This window comes from Carassius auratus, chromosome 14 (genome assembly GCF_003368295.1).
Source record: "Carassius auratus strain Wakin chromosome 14, ASM336829v1, whole genome shotgun sequence".
NCBI lineage: Eukaryota > Metazoa > Chordata > Actinopteri > Cypriniformes > Cyprinidae > Carassius > Carassius auratus.
Genome location: NC_039256.1, coordinates 25,490,882 through 25,509,378, shown reverse-complemented (window position 1 = coordinate 25,509,378; position 18,497 = coordinate 25,490,882).

The window sequence follows — 18,497 nt, the reverse complement described above, 5'->3', positions numbered from 1 at the left end:
CAATCTGATTTGAGATTCAGAACAGTCTATTTATGTGAACAATACATTTTTCAGTTTGATTTACATGTTCGTTTACATGCATTATATCCTGTATAGTTAAATTAAGTTTGTTATAGATTGCAACTTATTCACAAATGGGAAGCAAGTTCAATTCTATTTGTGCACATTTCTACCAATCACGGCTGTAGCAATTCATCCAATAACCATTAAATGATTAAGAAATTATCCAGTTGACACATTGTGCAGCATTTCGGCATTTTTGATACCTTATAGTACGACCGATTGTAGTTCATTTGTCAGTATATTTGTGCATTTTGTTATTTTTTGCAGTGAACTCTGTTTGACCAATTGCAACATGTTGGCTAGAGCACAGAGATGAATTCTACCTCAGAATGATGACAGACTGGTGATTGTAAAAGAGTACAATAATCACATCCTCGCTGTCTCGCCTGGAATCAGCTTCAGAGGTGTTGCTGTCTGCGCTGAGGGAGGAGAGGAAATCGATAACCTGGCCCTCCGCACTTCTTTTGGCTTATTTTAGAAACTCAGAGCACAGGTGTTAATTAGTGAGTTGATTGTGTCATTAATCAACGCCGGAGCCCCAGAAGGCTCAGACAGGTAGCAGCTCTCTTGTGTGAAATAAGCGGCAGTTTTCGTGTGAGTACATGTATATGTGGCTGAGGATGAAACATTGCAGTGTCAAGGTCTTATCCGTTCTCTTTTGCACACTTTAGGGGCATTAAATACATCTGTTGCTGTGTGGGTGGGGAAATGAGGTTTAGTGTGTTGGGTGCTTTAGTGTGTTCTGCCTTACTGGTGTGATCCATCATGGACGCCAATGCCACATATCTGGTTTGGGTTAGAATGAGGCAGCGTTGGATCGTCCATTATGCAGTTGCTCTCAATGTACATTACTATAATTTTAGCATTAATTAACATTATAATCAAAGGTTTGGATAATCATCCAAAATAAGCTATTCTTGTTTTTTAAGTACCAACATGTTTGTCTCAAAATTCTGACTTTAAATCACACAATTCTGACTTTAAATCTTGCAACGACTTATTGTCTTACAATGTGGTTTTATAACCTCATATGAGGATGGTGTTAAACATTTGAGTTAGCTTAAGTACTCTGATACTAATAGTTTGACTAATACTTTTACCCTCTGGAAACATCTTTTCATTTCTAGGATTATTTCATTTTCTCCAATTTGATGTATTTGTTTAATCGCCAACACGTGCCTTTGTTCTAAAATGTATATTATCAACGTTAAATGAACCCTTTTAGTAATTACATGCTAAATTGTTCTTCAGGGTAATTGAGCGGTAATGACGACCCATTTCTCCGGGTAACAAAAGCCCTAGTTGACTCAATGCTCTCTGAGGATTAATAAGGCCTTCAAGACTGCTGTCACCCCTCAGCAATCAATGTTCATATTTCATAGTCTCCCATTTCAGTGATAAATGACCTTTATGTCCACCTTTATGTGGAATGTACCACAGTGAACATATTAGGGATGACATGAGTGACATCAACAGTGGTTTAAACTGTTCGTATTAATAACTCTATGTGGGAAGGGGGTTATAATTGGAGACTGGGAAATGGTTACAACAAGCTGCTAATGACGGTGAGAAGAGGAGGAAGTTACTTACACTGACCATGATTCTATTGGATTGTATATAGTTCTGCAAAAAAATGAGTCTCCTCTCCATTCATATGATTTTTTTTTCCATATGAATAAAACTGACCATATGATGCATACTGAACACAAAAATCAAAAATGGCAAACACTAGCTAAAATCACATATTTCTGGATTCACATCCCAGCCAAGAAACTGCCATTGAGATAAATGGGAATGCTAATGGATAACTTTTTCCACCAACTTCATCTGTGTAATCTATTTCCAAAGTTGCGCGTAAAAACACAACAAATTGCATTTAGATGCTTTGCATGTCAGTCAGGATGTAAACAGACAGAATAAGCTACTGTGACGAGACGACTATATTTTATGCACAAATCAAATATCTGGCTACTGGAGTCTAGGGTGAAAAGTTTAGCAGGATAGCTGTGACTGAAGTAAAAAAAAAAATATTAATTTACATATTTTCTTATATTTTACACTTCAAAGCTTGATCGTTCCTCGCATTGCTGGAGAATATTGCTGAGGGATGTAAAGGTGTTATTGATAAATACTGTATAATAAGTAGAATCTACTTTATGAAGGTGCTTTAAGTTTGTTTTTTATCCATGTGCTTCTTACTTCAGGGAGTGTAAGCACTTCTTCTGTCTTTGCATGAGTGACAGCGCTCATATTCTGTACCTTATAGAAGAAAATGAGCTTTGCGGTGTAATTCTGCTGCCATGTCTGAGTAACACAGATCTCTCTTTGATCAAAGTGAATGAGTAGGGGTGATTGCGTACATCATGGCCTGAAGCACTGTAATATAAAGGCCATGTGAACACCAGTATTTCCTGCCCTTTCCGTTTGATCATGACATGTCGAATTTTCATGTGGAGACTTGAAAGCTTTCAAAAAAGGAGGTAGAACAACAATAAATGCCTCAAATCCAAAACCCACTACTGTTTTTTTTGTCAAGCTAGTCATCTGCATGAGCTACATCATCATTTTAGGTTGGCATCAAAGAAAAGAGAGGTATACCTTAGTAGAAAGGGGAAGATAAAAGCCTGCATAAGCAAATTTAGACAAGAAAACATTGCTGGTGTTGTGTAGATCGAGGACCCCCTCTGCGTATGTGTTTGTATTCAAACAGCTTGAAGTGTCACATCATCAGTTACACCTCAGCCAAACCCCCCAGTTAATTTCTGCATTTTTCATTTTGAATCACTGATAAAAGATGGACCTGGTTTATTATTGTTCGAGTTGACGGCTCCTGCATACTTCAGAAATGCAGTTGTCTCAGAACTCATCTGACAGGCTGCTGAGAGAGTTCATTAAGCTTCCCACCAGAAGTGTAATAAATGACTTTTCATATCAATGGATCCTCAGCAGACTGGGGAGAAATGGACAGCATCTTTTTTTTCCCCCACGAAACTGAAAAAATTGAGGGGAGCTACTCTCAAATGGCTTCTGAGATGTAGATCCCTTTTCTTAAAGTCCTTGTCAAAGTCCCACGGGGACAAACTCATAGTAATTTGTATAGGATGAGGTAATGCAAAAACCTCTGAAAGCACCGTGTCTTCATCTGGACTTTCTGCTTCTTAATGGCATGATATTTATTTTTATGTGGCCCAGAAATTAAATCAATACTTTTTATTCAGCAAGTATACGTTAATCTGATCAAAAGTGACAGTAAAGACCTTTAATAAAGTTTGAGAATGATTTCTGAAGGATCATGTCACACTGAAGACTGGATGAATTACTGCTGAAATATCAGCTTTTTGCATCACAGGAATAAATGATATACTAACATATAATATTTATACTACTCTTTAATTATACTAGTCTTTAATTGTGATTTTTGATCAAATAAATGCATCAAAAATAAATGCAAGTGACCAAAAGAGGCATCTATCAAAAACATAAACCTCTTACTGACCCCATAACATACACATTTGGAAGGTTGATTTCAATCATTAGGCATGATGCTACAGTGTCTGGGGTTTAAATCAAATAAAATGCATCCACTACATAAATTATTATATTCTATTTATATGTTTTTTTGTTTTATTGTTTTCTGTGGAAAGTGTGAAGCACTGGTGAGTTCTAGACCTGCAGACTGAATCATTTCAGGGTGACTTTGAAAAGAATGAAAACTATAGATGACTAATCCCTATTTTTTTAAAGCAAACATGCAGTTACTTGGCCTAACAGCAAATATAAACCACTTTGTTTATTTATTTAAATATTAATTGTACACTTTGTGTTGGCTTGAAGCAGTTGCTCCTGAACTCCGGGCATTGTGATGTAAATGGGATGCAGATTTCCTCTTCCTTGCTCTGCTGAAGTGAAAAGGTAAATATTTGCATAATGTTTTCTCAGGCTTCTACGCCCTGTGTCATATTATTCTATTAACCCAAGTCATCAAGCTCACCAGCATTGCTTTACTAATCAGCTTACAGGCAAAGGTCCAAAATGAGAGCGATGGCACACAGCAGAGTTAACTATCAGATAGTAACACCTCATTAATCAAGAGTTAAACATCTGTGCTGATGAAATACATTTTCATCTGTTTTTTTTCCTGTGTGCATAATGAGGTTGCCCATAAGTGTTAAGACATGACCATACTGTATACAGTTATTAAGCTAGCCATAAGTTTGTACTTGTTTGCAAACTATGAAAAACTTAAAGGTAAGAGTAGGAGAGAGCTGCTACTTTCTTCCTGAAATGAATGAATGTTAATTGTTTGTACACTGATTTTTTTTGCCTTTTTCTCACTGTCGGTTGACAGACCTTTGAAATGCATTAGAACATAGTATTTGCAGGGACTTGATCCAGGTATAAGAGCATGCTGGGACATTAGCCCTCAAAATGGACAATGAACAGACACACCACTGCGCCATTACCTCAATAAAATGCACATCAACCCAAGTCTGTGGACATTGATTTGGTCTTTTTATGGTGCTGTGAGCCAATTGACTGAGAAAGCTATCACACCGGACTTTGTGCTCATCCAAGTGGAAATGTTCTACATCCACATTAAGACACAACATCTCACAACGCTATGAACTTATTGACTTTAATTATTGAGTTTAAAATGGTCAAATGGTCCTGGTTTTTTACTTTGTGGTGGAAATTGACTCCTGCCTAATGACTGTATTTCATTAGCATCTTATATGAAGAGATGCTGGTACTCAATATTCCTCAATGCATGATGAACTGTAAATGATAAACACTGTATTGACACAACCATCTGGAAATTATATGGGCTGGAAAGATGAAGTATGTACTTTTGTCTACAGTATGAAATCATCATTATGTATATGCCATATTCTCCTTATGCTGTATAAGAATGAATCATGAGCTTAATAAATCAACCAATCCTTGTACTTTTGGCATATTGACATTTTATGTGTCATTTGATTAAAGGAATAGGTAACTGAAAATAGAAAGTTTACTCACTGTTACGTGGATCATTGAGAACTGATTTTTTTTCTTTCTTTATGAATTCACTCAATTCTGAAAATATAGCAAAATATAGCATTAACTGCATGACCACTTTTGTGATACTTCTATGGAATTTTTGAATGCTATAGCTGTTTGACAGATATTTCCCTTCTATATTCTACATATATTTATGCATGTTGGGGGTTCGATTCCCCAGGAACACATAATAGGTAAAAACTGATAGCATGAATACACTGTAAGTCACGCCTGCTAAATGCAAAATTTAATTTAATTTAATTTAACATATAGAGTATTAAAATATACAGCTCAGTTTGCCTTCCCTTGAGTAAAAATTAGTTTGACACTTTGAAACCTATACATTGCTAAAATGGTTGCATATATTGTTTTTCTTCATCTTTGTGAAACCTTTGCTTTGTTATGAACACCTTCACTGCATGGACGATAAAAATATACAGGATAAGATATACATGTTCCATCTGAATTGTTTTTTTCTGACTACATAAATGATGCCCTAGCAAGTTCTGGGTTACCTGAACAACTGTATAATTGATGAAGCTGTTTAGGCCTTTCTAAATTGAAATGTGTTCCAGTGCGCGCTGCAGGCGGGCTGGATAAAGAAATTGCATTTCACAGCGTTGAGGGCCCCTTTCATTCTATGCAGCAAATGGCTCCAGGGAGGAGTGAATTGAACACAGTGAGAATGCAGCCGGTGGACTGGCTTATTTGCCTCTGTATTTACATGTGTGAAGGAGAGAGAAGCTTCCTCCTTATTTTACAGTCCTTTGGATATGGTTTTGCAGTGCAAGATTATCCATATGGGGTCACAATATGGTGCACATTTGGCTTAACAGTTAAATGTATTGTGATTTGTTTCTGTGAGACATGCTTATTGTGTTTTTTATGTAAATATGTTTTGTGCAGCAATGTAAAACCAAACTCACACAATGTTAATTCAGATGACCGCTATCAATTTTTTCAGGCGTGCTATGTTGTTTTTTGATCGTGGCGATTTTCAAACTGGTTATGATACAGAACATTAAACTGGACTGGCTAATACATATTTTTATGGATTTATAACAGAAATCATGCTCTAATCCATCCCAACTCAACTGAATTTATAAGGTTCTGAAACATTCATACTTTTTCTGCCTATCTATCCTGCATAACTTTATTCTCTGCAGAAGAGGAGTGGTATTTCTCTCTTCTATGCACTCTGTACAGGTAATGTCAATAAATATGTTGCTTGTTTTAATTTTCAGGGTTTTGCAAGTGCCAAGCAGAGCTAGAAGTTCTAGGAGTGAGTTTTGGGTTAAAAGTAAAAGTAGTAGGAAAATTTAAAAGCAGTAAAGGTTAAAAATACACATAATTAATATGAAATAATAACAATTAAATTAATTTGATTAAAAGTATCAGTACAGCTTGCTGTTCTTTTGGACCCTGTTTATCAGAAAACCCTTAAAAAAATGTATGGTTTCCACAAAAATATTAAGCAGCAAATATAATTTCAACTGTGATACATGAGAATATGTAATGTAGTTACAGAATCTACCAGCAGGAGCTAATTGAACCATGCTAGCATACTAAATCATGACCTCACGATTCTGTATTTCCATACACATCCCATTATAATGTAACTCTACTCATTCTTTGCTGTGCATCATGTAGATGTCAGGCCTGAATTATCAATGCATTTCTGAATGTTCCTGTACACGAAACCACATTTTGCTGCATATTTTATATCTCCTCAGTTGTAGAGCACGACTCGTTCATGGAGGAACAGCTGGAAATGTATAAAAGTCCACAGTGCCAAGAACCACAACAAGGACTCTCTATCCCTGTACCAAAAGAAAATGCACACAGCCAGCAGATTCGGCTCTGCCTTGTTAATCTGCTGCTCTGAAAAGATGGATTGAGCAGGAAGCAGTAACAAAATGAAGACATTTTTAAACAGAAGGGAGGGGGGAGACTGGCGAACGGGAGAAAATGAGCGGGGAAATAATCTTAAAAGCTGTCTGAACTTTCTTGTGGCTTTTGCTTCGACCTTGTTCCTCACCAGCTGCCATTAAACACTGAAAGGGAGGTGGCAGCATGTGACCCAGTGTACTCCTCACAGGGGTGGCCTTTTCAACGCTAATTGAAACAATGCCAGAGGCACAGAACATGATCCACAGACGATGAGATGAAAGAGGTGAATGCTTAAGGTCTACTTTTTTATGCTGTCCTGCCTGAACATCCCTTTCAGAAGAACAGTCTCTGGAGACAAGGCCTGATTTTAAACTGTCCTACTAGAGGCTAATGTTCACTCGTTTGCCTTTGAACATTGTTCCTTTTGCCCCTTGCGGCCCCACTTGCAGCTTATTACAGATCAGATTCCAGACAGGCTGATCCCAGCAGGGACGAATGGGAATTGCAAGTCTGTATTTGAAGGTGCCTGTCCTTGCATATGTTTACTAAGTGATACCACTTGTGACTATGTACATACTTAATATGTACATAAGGTACATTCAGATTTGCATTGATTTATGCTTGGATTTGCATTCAACCTTTCCAGCTACCTTTTCTTCACTCCCATTTCTATGTGTAATATTAACCTCCTAATTTAGCATTGATCTACTCTCTGTAATGATTTCTGGGAAACTCTTGTTATCCCTATGATAGAGGTTTAGTTTTGCATGTTAAATATCTGTTAACATATACCAAAGAAATGTAATGTTTATACTCAAAAACTGACCTTTAAAGTCTTGTTTGTAAAAGTAGTCTTTTTCAGAGACCTCTCTGTATTTGCCCTAGGGCCATGGCTGTATAGCAAGCCTAGCATCTTCAGTGAATAGCTGATAAATATAAAATATCACCTCAGTCCCTGGATACGAATGGACTGTTTTGCATGGCTGCTCACTGGATCGGTCCTCTCAAGTGAAAGGACAAAACACAAGGGCAGCATAACCTGTCCAAAAAGGGAGTACAGTAGTATATATAGACCATATTAACCTTAGTTTAAAAAAAAAGAAATATTTATAACTGTGCTATCTCAAGGTTACTAATCAAAAAGCACATCCGAGTTGTTGACCAATAGACCATGGAGAAGGATTTCATCAGATTTCACACAAGATGTAAACCTACAATCACCAGGGCTAATGATGAGGGCTTGGAGCTGCCTTAAACATCAAGGTTGCCCTTTGCTCCCATCACTCCTCTGTTCCAGCTAATTCTAACACTGCTCTGAAATGTTTAACCGCAGTCTAAGGGACACCTATGCAATTCCAAGTAAGACTGAAGCAGGTGTTACGCCAGACAATTCATTATTACAGACATTGCTGATGCAATAGGTGCTGTCAGACCAAACACAGCACATCATCCATAGAATCTAGTATCTAGACCTGGACCCTCTCTTTCTGATTTTACTTTCAGCTTCTGTCATACGGCAGTCAAAAGTCACTCTCGTAAAATCAAAGTCAGATGGTGTCTGTGGTCAGCAATAAGAACCCAATGTTAAACCCAAACCGGAAGCTGAGCTGGGCTTTGGAAATTGAAATGGACTATTGGACCTTGCCAAAACCCTAAAAGTAATTTCTTCCAACTGGACTCTGGGGATCCTTGTTAATCCACCATGTCCATCAAGTATAAATAGCCAGTGTGCGTGTAAAAGATGCTGGTTGAAACGGCTGCTTTGAGGCTGGACACTTATTAGGGCCCATCGTTTCTTATTTCCACACTGCTGAGCAAAGCAAATTGGTGGTAGGCACCAATAGGTGAAGAATGGAAGTGAATGTCAGTGAGATGTAAAGTACAACCCAACGATCCATATTTGGGTAACACCAATATAAAGTATAAGTGATAAGTGTTGTTCATATTGTTTTTATATATTGGGGTAAAAGGGAAATGAAAGAGTCTAAAAGGCAAAAAAGAAAGTATTTCAAAAAACTGAACCCCACTAATAGGCTTTTTATCCCAGGGGAACAGCATTAATGGTCAGGATTAGCAAAGGGATTTAAATACATAATTGCAAATTTACACATTCTCTGGCAATCAGCATTGGACCATATCACAGAGAATAACAGCATGAATATTCAGTCTAGGCTGTAGCCCAATACCCTGAAAACATTTGTTTTATAATCAAATGTAACCCTAAAATGTCTCATTTATTCATTTGTTGTAATTTTGTATTGGTGCAGCTGTGGAATAAGCAACAACTTTTGAGATGGACATAGAACTATTTTGCTATAGTGGTTCTTTAGAAGAAAGGCTTACTTCAGTGAACTCCTACGCAGTGGTTTGTATTAATAATAATAAAAATAAATAAATAAAAAAAACTCCTTGAATTCATGAATATTTCATTGAATAAGATGATAAATAAGTAATGCAAAACTTATATCTTAAAATAAAATAGCACAAACGCATCTCATGAAAATGCAGCAGTGGTTCAGCAAGTCCTGACTTTGTTAGCAGTAAACACACTTAATTGGTCATTAAAACTCGCTACTATTTTTTGATGAGTGCTACTTGATACTATTTTTTTAGATGAACCACAGAATGCAATGTGAAAGGGCCCAGTATTTTCCCAGAGCTCTCCACACCACAACATTTCAAAACATTGAATTATGTCAGTTTCTGCACTGCATTACGGCAAGGTTTATGCATGGCAGAGCAGTGCTGCTCAAAGCCGATTTCTGTGGATTTGACATAAATTGTCAGCCTCATGTTTTTCAGGCTGTAACACAGTTTGATTAGTCTTTTTATTGTTGTGTTATGACCATGACCAGATGCTTTCCTCATTCTGCTTTTGCAGTGTTTTCTTGAAGTTTTATTTTTTGACAGTTGCATCTGTGTGAGTCAGGTATGATTGCTGCTGCTCTTTACCAGATGCGCCCAGAAGTTTGTAAATGGCCGGATCCATTGGACTCCACTGCACAATTGATTATTGTAGTTATTCAGCTAATGGGGAGTGACCTCAATCTGTGTTATTGTCATGTCGTTTCACATGCTTCAAAGAAACATGGTGGAACTTTCATTTTTGGATGAGCTACTTGTTTAACATGACTTTTTATTGCACATGCACACACTTACAACATGTGCGTGAATACAAACCCATGTAATTTCTTATGAATTTGAGTGCAATTCTTTCACCATTAGCTCAATATTCTGTTGAGTTCTGTTGAAAACAAGAGGCAGAATATTACTACTATGCTGCACTGGGGACTTGAAAAACAGAAATCATGTTTTTCAGGACTTGACCATGTGAGTATGGAGGATTTTATGTCTTTATTGGCATAGCATGGTTGACTGTGGACATAAGGGACTGTTCTTTCTGTTAGCATGTTCTTGTTCATGTTCTGTTTGACCCTCTGTGCTTAAAGACTGAAGAGGAAATCCCTTTCCATCAGATCCCTCGTCTTTTCCTCCTCTGTTTTTTTCTCTGTCTTGTGCAAGAGGAAAGGTTTGATAGTTCTGAATGGTGACCACTGGCTTACTTTAAACAGTGTGACACTATGCATCTTTACGCTAAGCTACAAACGACATCTAAGACTTCGCGCCTCTGCAGCTTACATTTAAAATAATTCCCACTGCATGGTAGAGCATCCAATTGATCAAATATCCTATATTGTCCCATGCTTTAAACCACTTACCATTTCTAGTCTGATTTGGACAGGGGAGATCAATAGAGATATCTATAATAAGCCACATTGCTTACGCACAAGCTGCTTTCAGCATGAACACATTATGTTCAACCTGTATACATTTGTTCTGCGGAGATTTACTGTGTATATCAAAGCGAAATTGTTCCTTCAGACAGCAGTTAGTGGATTATAATGGAGCTGCTATTGTGCACCTAAAATGACTCATTCACTATATTTATTGCTTTCTGATTGCACTGACTGTAAATAAGCTTTCATACTGCAAAACATCTCCCTTGTGCCTCAATAGAGGAAGTGGGCCAAATACTGACACTGGTTTATTGTTATCTATGCTGAATGTATGTTCCCTGCTAATGTGAATAGCCGGTTTTGACTCGTACATTCATAAATGCATGACAAGCTAGTATTATATCATATGTAAGAGGATTAGAGTTGTTATGATTGTAGTGAATCATAAAAAGGAGAGCTAGGAAACCATCACAGTTGATTTCTGGATTTGTTAAATGAGGTGTGTTTGAGCTTATTATTTTCTATGTCCATATTTCAATTAAAGTTAATTTTTTACCAGTTTAGAAGCTAGTCAACAATATAGGATATATCAACAATATAGGACAGATCAATGTACTTACAAGTGATGAAAAAATTATTTGTTTCGCTTTCTTTCTCAGAATTCTTTTTTTTTTTTTTTTGCGATTTTTGATGCTCCTTATGACAAGCCCTGCAGGGCAGACTTCCTGAGTTTGACTTGTTTTTGTACCAAGGAATATGAGAGATTTATCCCTGCTGTTACTCAAACACACAAAAGCCTCGGGGTTTTTAGTCTGTAGGGGATGTGTTTCTCTATCTCATCTCCTGTTAACACAAGCTTAAACCATTAGAGATCTCCGAAGGAACATTAAGAAAGAAGATGTATTCATGCGCACGCTGTCAAACTGTCATGCAAATGAAATGATACTGTTCATTAACCTTTTACCTGGAAATTTCACAGTATACACAAACCTAATTATACATTACACTATTAGACATGTATACAAACAACTGTGCTGTCAGGAATGCTTGAATATGACTTTTATTATAAGGCTCTCTGCAATACTTGATTCTGATTGGTCAGCTATTGTCTTCAACGCTCAGATATTTCCAATGTGTAATTATTATTATTATTTTTTTTCTGGAAACATTACAATTATAAAAAGTTTAAAATAAAATCAGTTTTATGCCCGTATATTTATTTATTTAGCAAATAACCATGTATTAGGCATTACATTACTTACAGCTTACATAACATTTATTTTCTGCATTTTTTACTGAGATTTCATGCCGTAAAATGTGTCTGTTGGTAGCCAACTCTGCAATGAACATTTGCCATGAGTATTTAATCTTGGTGTAAAAATGCGTTATGAAAGTTTAAGTGATAAATTGAGTACTTGCAGCACGCCTGTTCCAATGTCATTCTCTAGGTTAAAATGTGTAAAATGCATAAAACAGTGAAGTTAACAGTCCCCTTGGAATACACCAGAGACATGCCAACAAAAACCCCTGTAGCAAAAGCTTGAGCTCAGCTCTTTCCCATGCCATACCAGCCCCTGGAGATGAAAAAATATTCTCATTAAAGTGCCTTCATAATTGGGGAGGAACCTCAGGGCAGAAGATCGGTAGTCCCATGTTGGCCTTACACAGAGGCATCAAAGAGAGAGAAATTGAAAAAAAAAAAAAGGGATGAAATATTGATCTTCGCACTACTAAAAACAATACTGAGGAGATGGGAGAACCTACTGAAGGAAAATCATTCATCACCTGAGTTTTGACAGCACTTGGTTTGCAACAATGTACTGAGTTAATTTACAATTGTGTGGTGTTTGTGCGCTTTTAGCTGTTATTTCTATAGGGTTTATCTAAACCCAAGACAAATATTGTCATGCTGTCAGTGTAGTGCATGTGACCTACTGCCTTCTATGTGTCTCAGTGGTAATTTTACTGAAAGCAACCTTTCTGTTTGCCAGCAGAGTCCTTCAACTGTCTTTTTTTCATGGTGGTCTGCTTCACTGTGGCCTTTTCATGTTTCACATAATGTTCTCATCTCATCAGATGTTTGTGGAAATGCATTGTGAATGAATAATCTGCTGTGGGATGTGTTGAGGAAATGTAAGCCAGTTTTGAATCTCCAAATGTGACTTTGGAAACTCTCCAGCACATTTTGCCCATTTATATTCAGAAAAAGCAAGTGGTGTTTGTTGTGTAACCTTTACCAGGCCAGAGAGGCACATGGGATGCAAACACTGGCAACTGAGAGGCAGGCCTTCCAGATAAGAGTACACATAGTGGAAAAACATTCAAAGATACCCCCATGAGCACTGCTGCTTCTGCAGTATATGCCTGCCAGAATATTTATGGGACAAAGACAACACATGGTAAGACATCTTTTTTTCTTTCTTTTAATTATTAAATTATAACATTTTAAACATTCGTTTTAGCGGTGCACCAATAGTGCCTATAGTGAAAAACTGAATATTCTTAAAGGAACACTCCACTTTTTTCAAAATAGGCTCATTTTCCAACTCACCTAGAGTTATCAGTTGAGTTTTATCATTTTTGAATCCATTCAGCCGATCTCCGGGTCTGGCGGTAGCACTTTTAGCTTAGCTTAGCATAAATTATTGAACCTGATTAGACCGTTAGCATCTCGCTCAAAAATGACCAATGAGTTTCTATATTTTTCCTATTTAAAACTTGACTCTGCTGTAGTTACATCCTGTACTGAAACCATCGGAAAAGGAAAACTTGTGATTTTCTATGCCGATATGCCTAGGAACTACTGTATACTCTCATTCCGGCGTAATAATCAAGAAAAGTTGCTGCCTTACCATGGGTGCAGCAGGTGCAGTGATATTACATGGAGCCTGAAAATAGTCCCAGCTAGGTAAATTCAATATGCCTATTTTCAGGTGCTGCGTAATATTATTTATATTATTTAATACTAAATTGAATGCTTGTGGTACAAAGTTATATGTAGCTGAATGTAGCTAGTCCTGCTATGAACAGCAGATGTATGACTCCAACTCTTCCTCAAATCTCAAACTGATCTCTCTGCTCTCATTGGGTTGTTAGAGATGTGGACCACCAAATGTCTAATAACCAGCAAACTGTAACCCTTAACCCCCCACACTACTCCTAGAGGCTATATCATTGCAGAGGAAAGGAAGTAGATCTAATGACCATCTGTAAGAATTATGTGACTTCCCCAATCAGAATAGCAATCCAAGCCCTTCCTGAAGGCTCCTGCCATTTGGGCTATAAAAATGATTGGATGTTCATGGCAAATTGACTCGCAAATGTGACTTACCAGTAATAATAGCTCCTGAATAAAATATAATGTATTGCAAGTTATTTATTGCATTAGTTTGAATCTGTAAAGCATTTGTCTGTGTTTTATCTTCATATAAGTCTCATTCTACTGCTGGAGGAAGCAAAGAGAAGTTTGTTTATACTGCAAATATTAGTGTAAATTATTAGTAAGAAATTCTAGATGACTGTGGTGATATAAAAAGCATGTGATGGATTGTAATAATTTTAAAGTTGTTATCTGCATTGAAGGAAATCAATATTCTAGGGCCGTTGGCTGCTTAATGTGAGTATTGTACATTAGGCTTTTCTCTAATGATCAAATCGATTCAGCCAGCCTTGAGAACCTGGGCTGTGTCATTTTTCCAGCAGAAATATTCCAGTGGTAATTCATAGCGTATCCAAAAAGGAACCCCCATCTTGTTTTCTAAATGAGAACATTTCTAGAGGAGCCTGTAAAACATCTGTTTTAATCAGACAGGAAACTCTCGTTTGCGGTCTCACACAGGTGCTTTGTTTTTGTCTGGTTAAGTCCCTCACAACAGAAGACACACAACATTGATTTTGGATTTTTGACTTTTGCCCCATCTTCGGCCCAGCTTAAACACATTAACAGAGACATCTGTTACAACAAATGAGGATGTGGAAGTGAGGGGCACGTTACATGGCGGGCTCTGTGTCACAGAAATGAAGGAATTGAACCGTGATGTGAGTCATAGTCATGTAAAGTCCCTTCACAGGAAAATAGGCCAGGCTGAATTAAAGTGTGCTTTAAAGTCCCTTATGTCTGATTGCTCCTAGCTGTCTGTGACAAGAACATGTGTCCCCAAACTCTTCAATGATTTATTAGCTGCATTTAATGTGTGTTTGCAAACTCTATTTCTTCAGTATACCTACATGTTCATGCAGCATTTGTACATTATCGCTTCTAATTTGTTTTATTTACTCATCTGTGCTCTTTTGGTGTGGGTGGGCACGGATTGGTGCAGTGGCTGTCTCTGGTGTTTGCTAAGACCAGGATGTGATGGCAGGTGTGTGGAACAGGCTTTTCCTGTCTGCAATCTCAAGAGCACTGTGTCTCTGGCATTCATATGCAAAAAAATAGGACAGATGGGTGTTTTAGCTTCCCAGTATAACAGAGCCAGTTGTCTCAGCCCATCTGAAACAGCAACAGAGATGCTCATGTCCTGCCAGCCCATTAATCATTGATTAATGTTTCATATGTGCCACGTTTAACAGTAACAAATATGAATCCACCCCAAAATGTTTTTTAATGAGCAGTCTTGATTCGAATCAAAGCCCTGTTTCAAACATTAGCTTTGTTGTGATTACCTCCCATGTGTTGTGCTTGGCACCACTGCACTGTTGGCAGCAAAGCATCCACTGCCAGACGAAAGTGTTGCTAGTAATAGCTAAAAATGCCAAAAATGAGTATGCACATTGGAGAATGTAACAAAGATTTAATTTTATTAGGCAGATATGTTATTATCTCGAACAATGTTCTTATAGAAATTATATATTCTTTTTTTAGCTCTTTGTATATACACTTATTATACGAACATATACATGTATATATATTCGTTTTTATATTATAAATGATTAGTTTTATATAGCATATATTTTCACCTAATATCATCTTGATTACCTACTATCGCTCGTTCTTCCTGAGTCTCATTCTGTGTGATAATAATAGAAAGTCTGCCACCTAGTGGTGGAACATCAGAACAAAAAATATTAACTGAGTTTTTTTTCGTTTATGAAACAATTTTAGTATTTAAGTTGCATAAATGCCTCCATAGGATACAATGGATTTAATGAAGAACTTCCTTCTGCTTCTTGGCCATTGTATGTTCTTTAGCTGTGCAGGTATGTAGATCCACATATTACAGTATGTATGTTTGCCATTGTCCAATGAACCCTGTTTGACCCATGACATACTGACAAGAACCACAGAGGTGATGATTACATGTTGTCTGCATAATGATGATTTTAATCTAGTCTAGCTTGGCCTGCTAGCTATTATGATTTCACAAAAATCAGTTCATTCAACTTTTTTGGTACATATACACATATAGATAGGCTGAAAAAAATAGGAACCACAAGGTGGCACTGTGACACAGGAATCGGCCTTATTCTGGGTGTTTTTATTTATTTATTTATTTTTCTCGGTCTGTCCACTTTATTTTGAGAGCTGGAGGAGATGTAAGAAGAACTTTGCATGTGTGTTTGTTCACCACCCTTATATAATCTGCAAGTGAACTTTAGTTTTGTTAATATAGCATAAGAAAGCCATTCAGCGCATTTTTATTATTATTATTTTTGCACAGACATTTATAAAATAAATATTCCATATAATTATAGAGAACCTGTCAAAACCCTCCCTTATGTGAGGCTTTAATATGGGGATTTAGCCCCGTGTCCCATCAGAGATCTTGACCTTTTTTGCTGTATAAATAAAAGAAATAATCTACAGAATAATATCTTTTCTTGTTTTTACTGACCAAAATGTAATGTTTAGCCATGTTCTCCATTTAGTAAGCAGCCTGATACTTAAATTCAATTTAATTAATAACATAAGCACCATTCTGTGCCCGTTAAGCTACAGGAATTTTGTCATATTATTGACAGAATAGATTGTCATATCAGAATGTCATAGATTAAAATAAAATCCTATTGAAAATTAATATAAAATACAATTTATTTTGAACTAAATTAAGCGGTTCCTTTCAGTGACTTTTTTATTTTATCAAATGCCTTTTTTAAGAGTCTCAGGCCTTTTGTGCAATATTCTTGGAAAGTGCTATCAAAGTATGTGTGATTCAACACTTTTCCCTTATCTCTAAATTGTTTCAAGACATTTGAATCTGAAAACCTTCACCACACATCCAGAAAATGATTTCCATCTCTCTTTTGATTTAATGAGAGGTCTCCAGGGTGTTGCCGCACAAGGACAAGGCCCCATTCACAGCACAGAGCAGATTAACTGTGAAAACAGAGCCACAAATACATCATTTCAAGGCTGTTTAAACAGGAGTCTCATCTTGAATCAGAGCTGAAACAACAGTGTTTGACACTCATTGAGAAGCTTGTCCTCTTAGGTTTTTAAGGGACTATAAAATTGATTATTTAGATTTTTACAAATAAAGAAAATGGGCGACCAGCCGAGAAGACCTTGATTTTAAGGACTTCTTGAACAGGACATAAATTATAGGAAAGTTTTAGAGATTGCAGGCGTAACACTGGTTCTGATAGTCTTTCATTTCTTAAAATGGCATTTTAGTGCAGACCTTGTCCTTTTAAAAGAACTGCTGGTCTGTTGTGCCAGTTTTTACCATTTTCTTAAGTTTATATACCTGCGCATCACAGCTGTCAGTCAAGCGTGAGCCACGCTTTAGTTTATCCAAATAAACCTAGTCAAACTTGTTCTAAATAAAACAACTGAATTGATTTTAAAGCTAACAGTATTCTTTCTAGGAGAGTGACTGGTGGAACCGGGCGATTACATATTTCACAGGCACTGATATGACAAGCACAATAATGGAGGTGAATTCATTTCCATTTATTTGCCAGGTTATTGTGTTTGATAAAATGAATCTTTCCAGCAAATAGGCTGTAAGTCAGATGCTGTGTTCAAAGGTGAATTTATGGGTAGGCAGCTGCTCCATTATGGCCGCTGTCAGCTCTCTCTCGCTCTTCCTCCGTCTCTCGCGCGCTCGCGTTATTGCTTTCTCATGTGTCGAAGCTGAATTTGCCCCTTCTGAGCTGCTCATGAAGGCATTAATTGGATAAGGGAACACAAATCAATACCCAGCAATGATCTTGGTCATATATATTAATCAAAGCTAGATTTCTCAGTTCAGACATCTCCACAGGATGATTACAAGTCTGTGGGGGCACAAAAATTCTCGTCGGCGTAATAACAAAAGCATCCAGCTGTCAATGGAAGAAGTCATTTAGAAATGTTAATTATCTAGTAAGGCATGCATCAAGAGCTCCGGTTGCACTTTGGCTTGCTTTCCAATATCTGGGGTTTAATTTCTTTTCCGTATATTTTACCTCATAATCCCATGTTTACTGCCAGCAGCCTTTATTTATAATTCAGATTCTCACTTCTAAGTTTGCAGATGTCAGAAGCTCGGCAGGGGTTCTCCCTCGCTCGCTCGTGGTCTCTTGTGTTTATGCATCAAGCTCACAAACAAACACTGGTTGGTGGGAGGATAATTTCAACTTCTACCACCCTCCTTTCAAAGCTGCACGTCAAATATTGACCACATCCCCACACACACACACACACACTTCAGCAGGATGTGAAACGTTGATCGTCTGTGCTTTTCTTAGATTGGCTGGTAAAAGTAATGGGTTGGGTTGGACTGAATCAGACTCCTCCCTCTGCTTTACCTCATATGGACGGCCTTTTAAAAATTGATCCAAACAAAA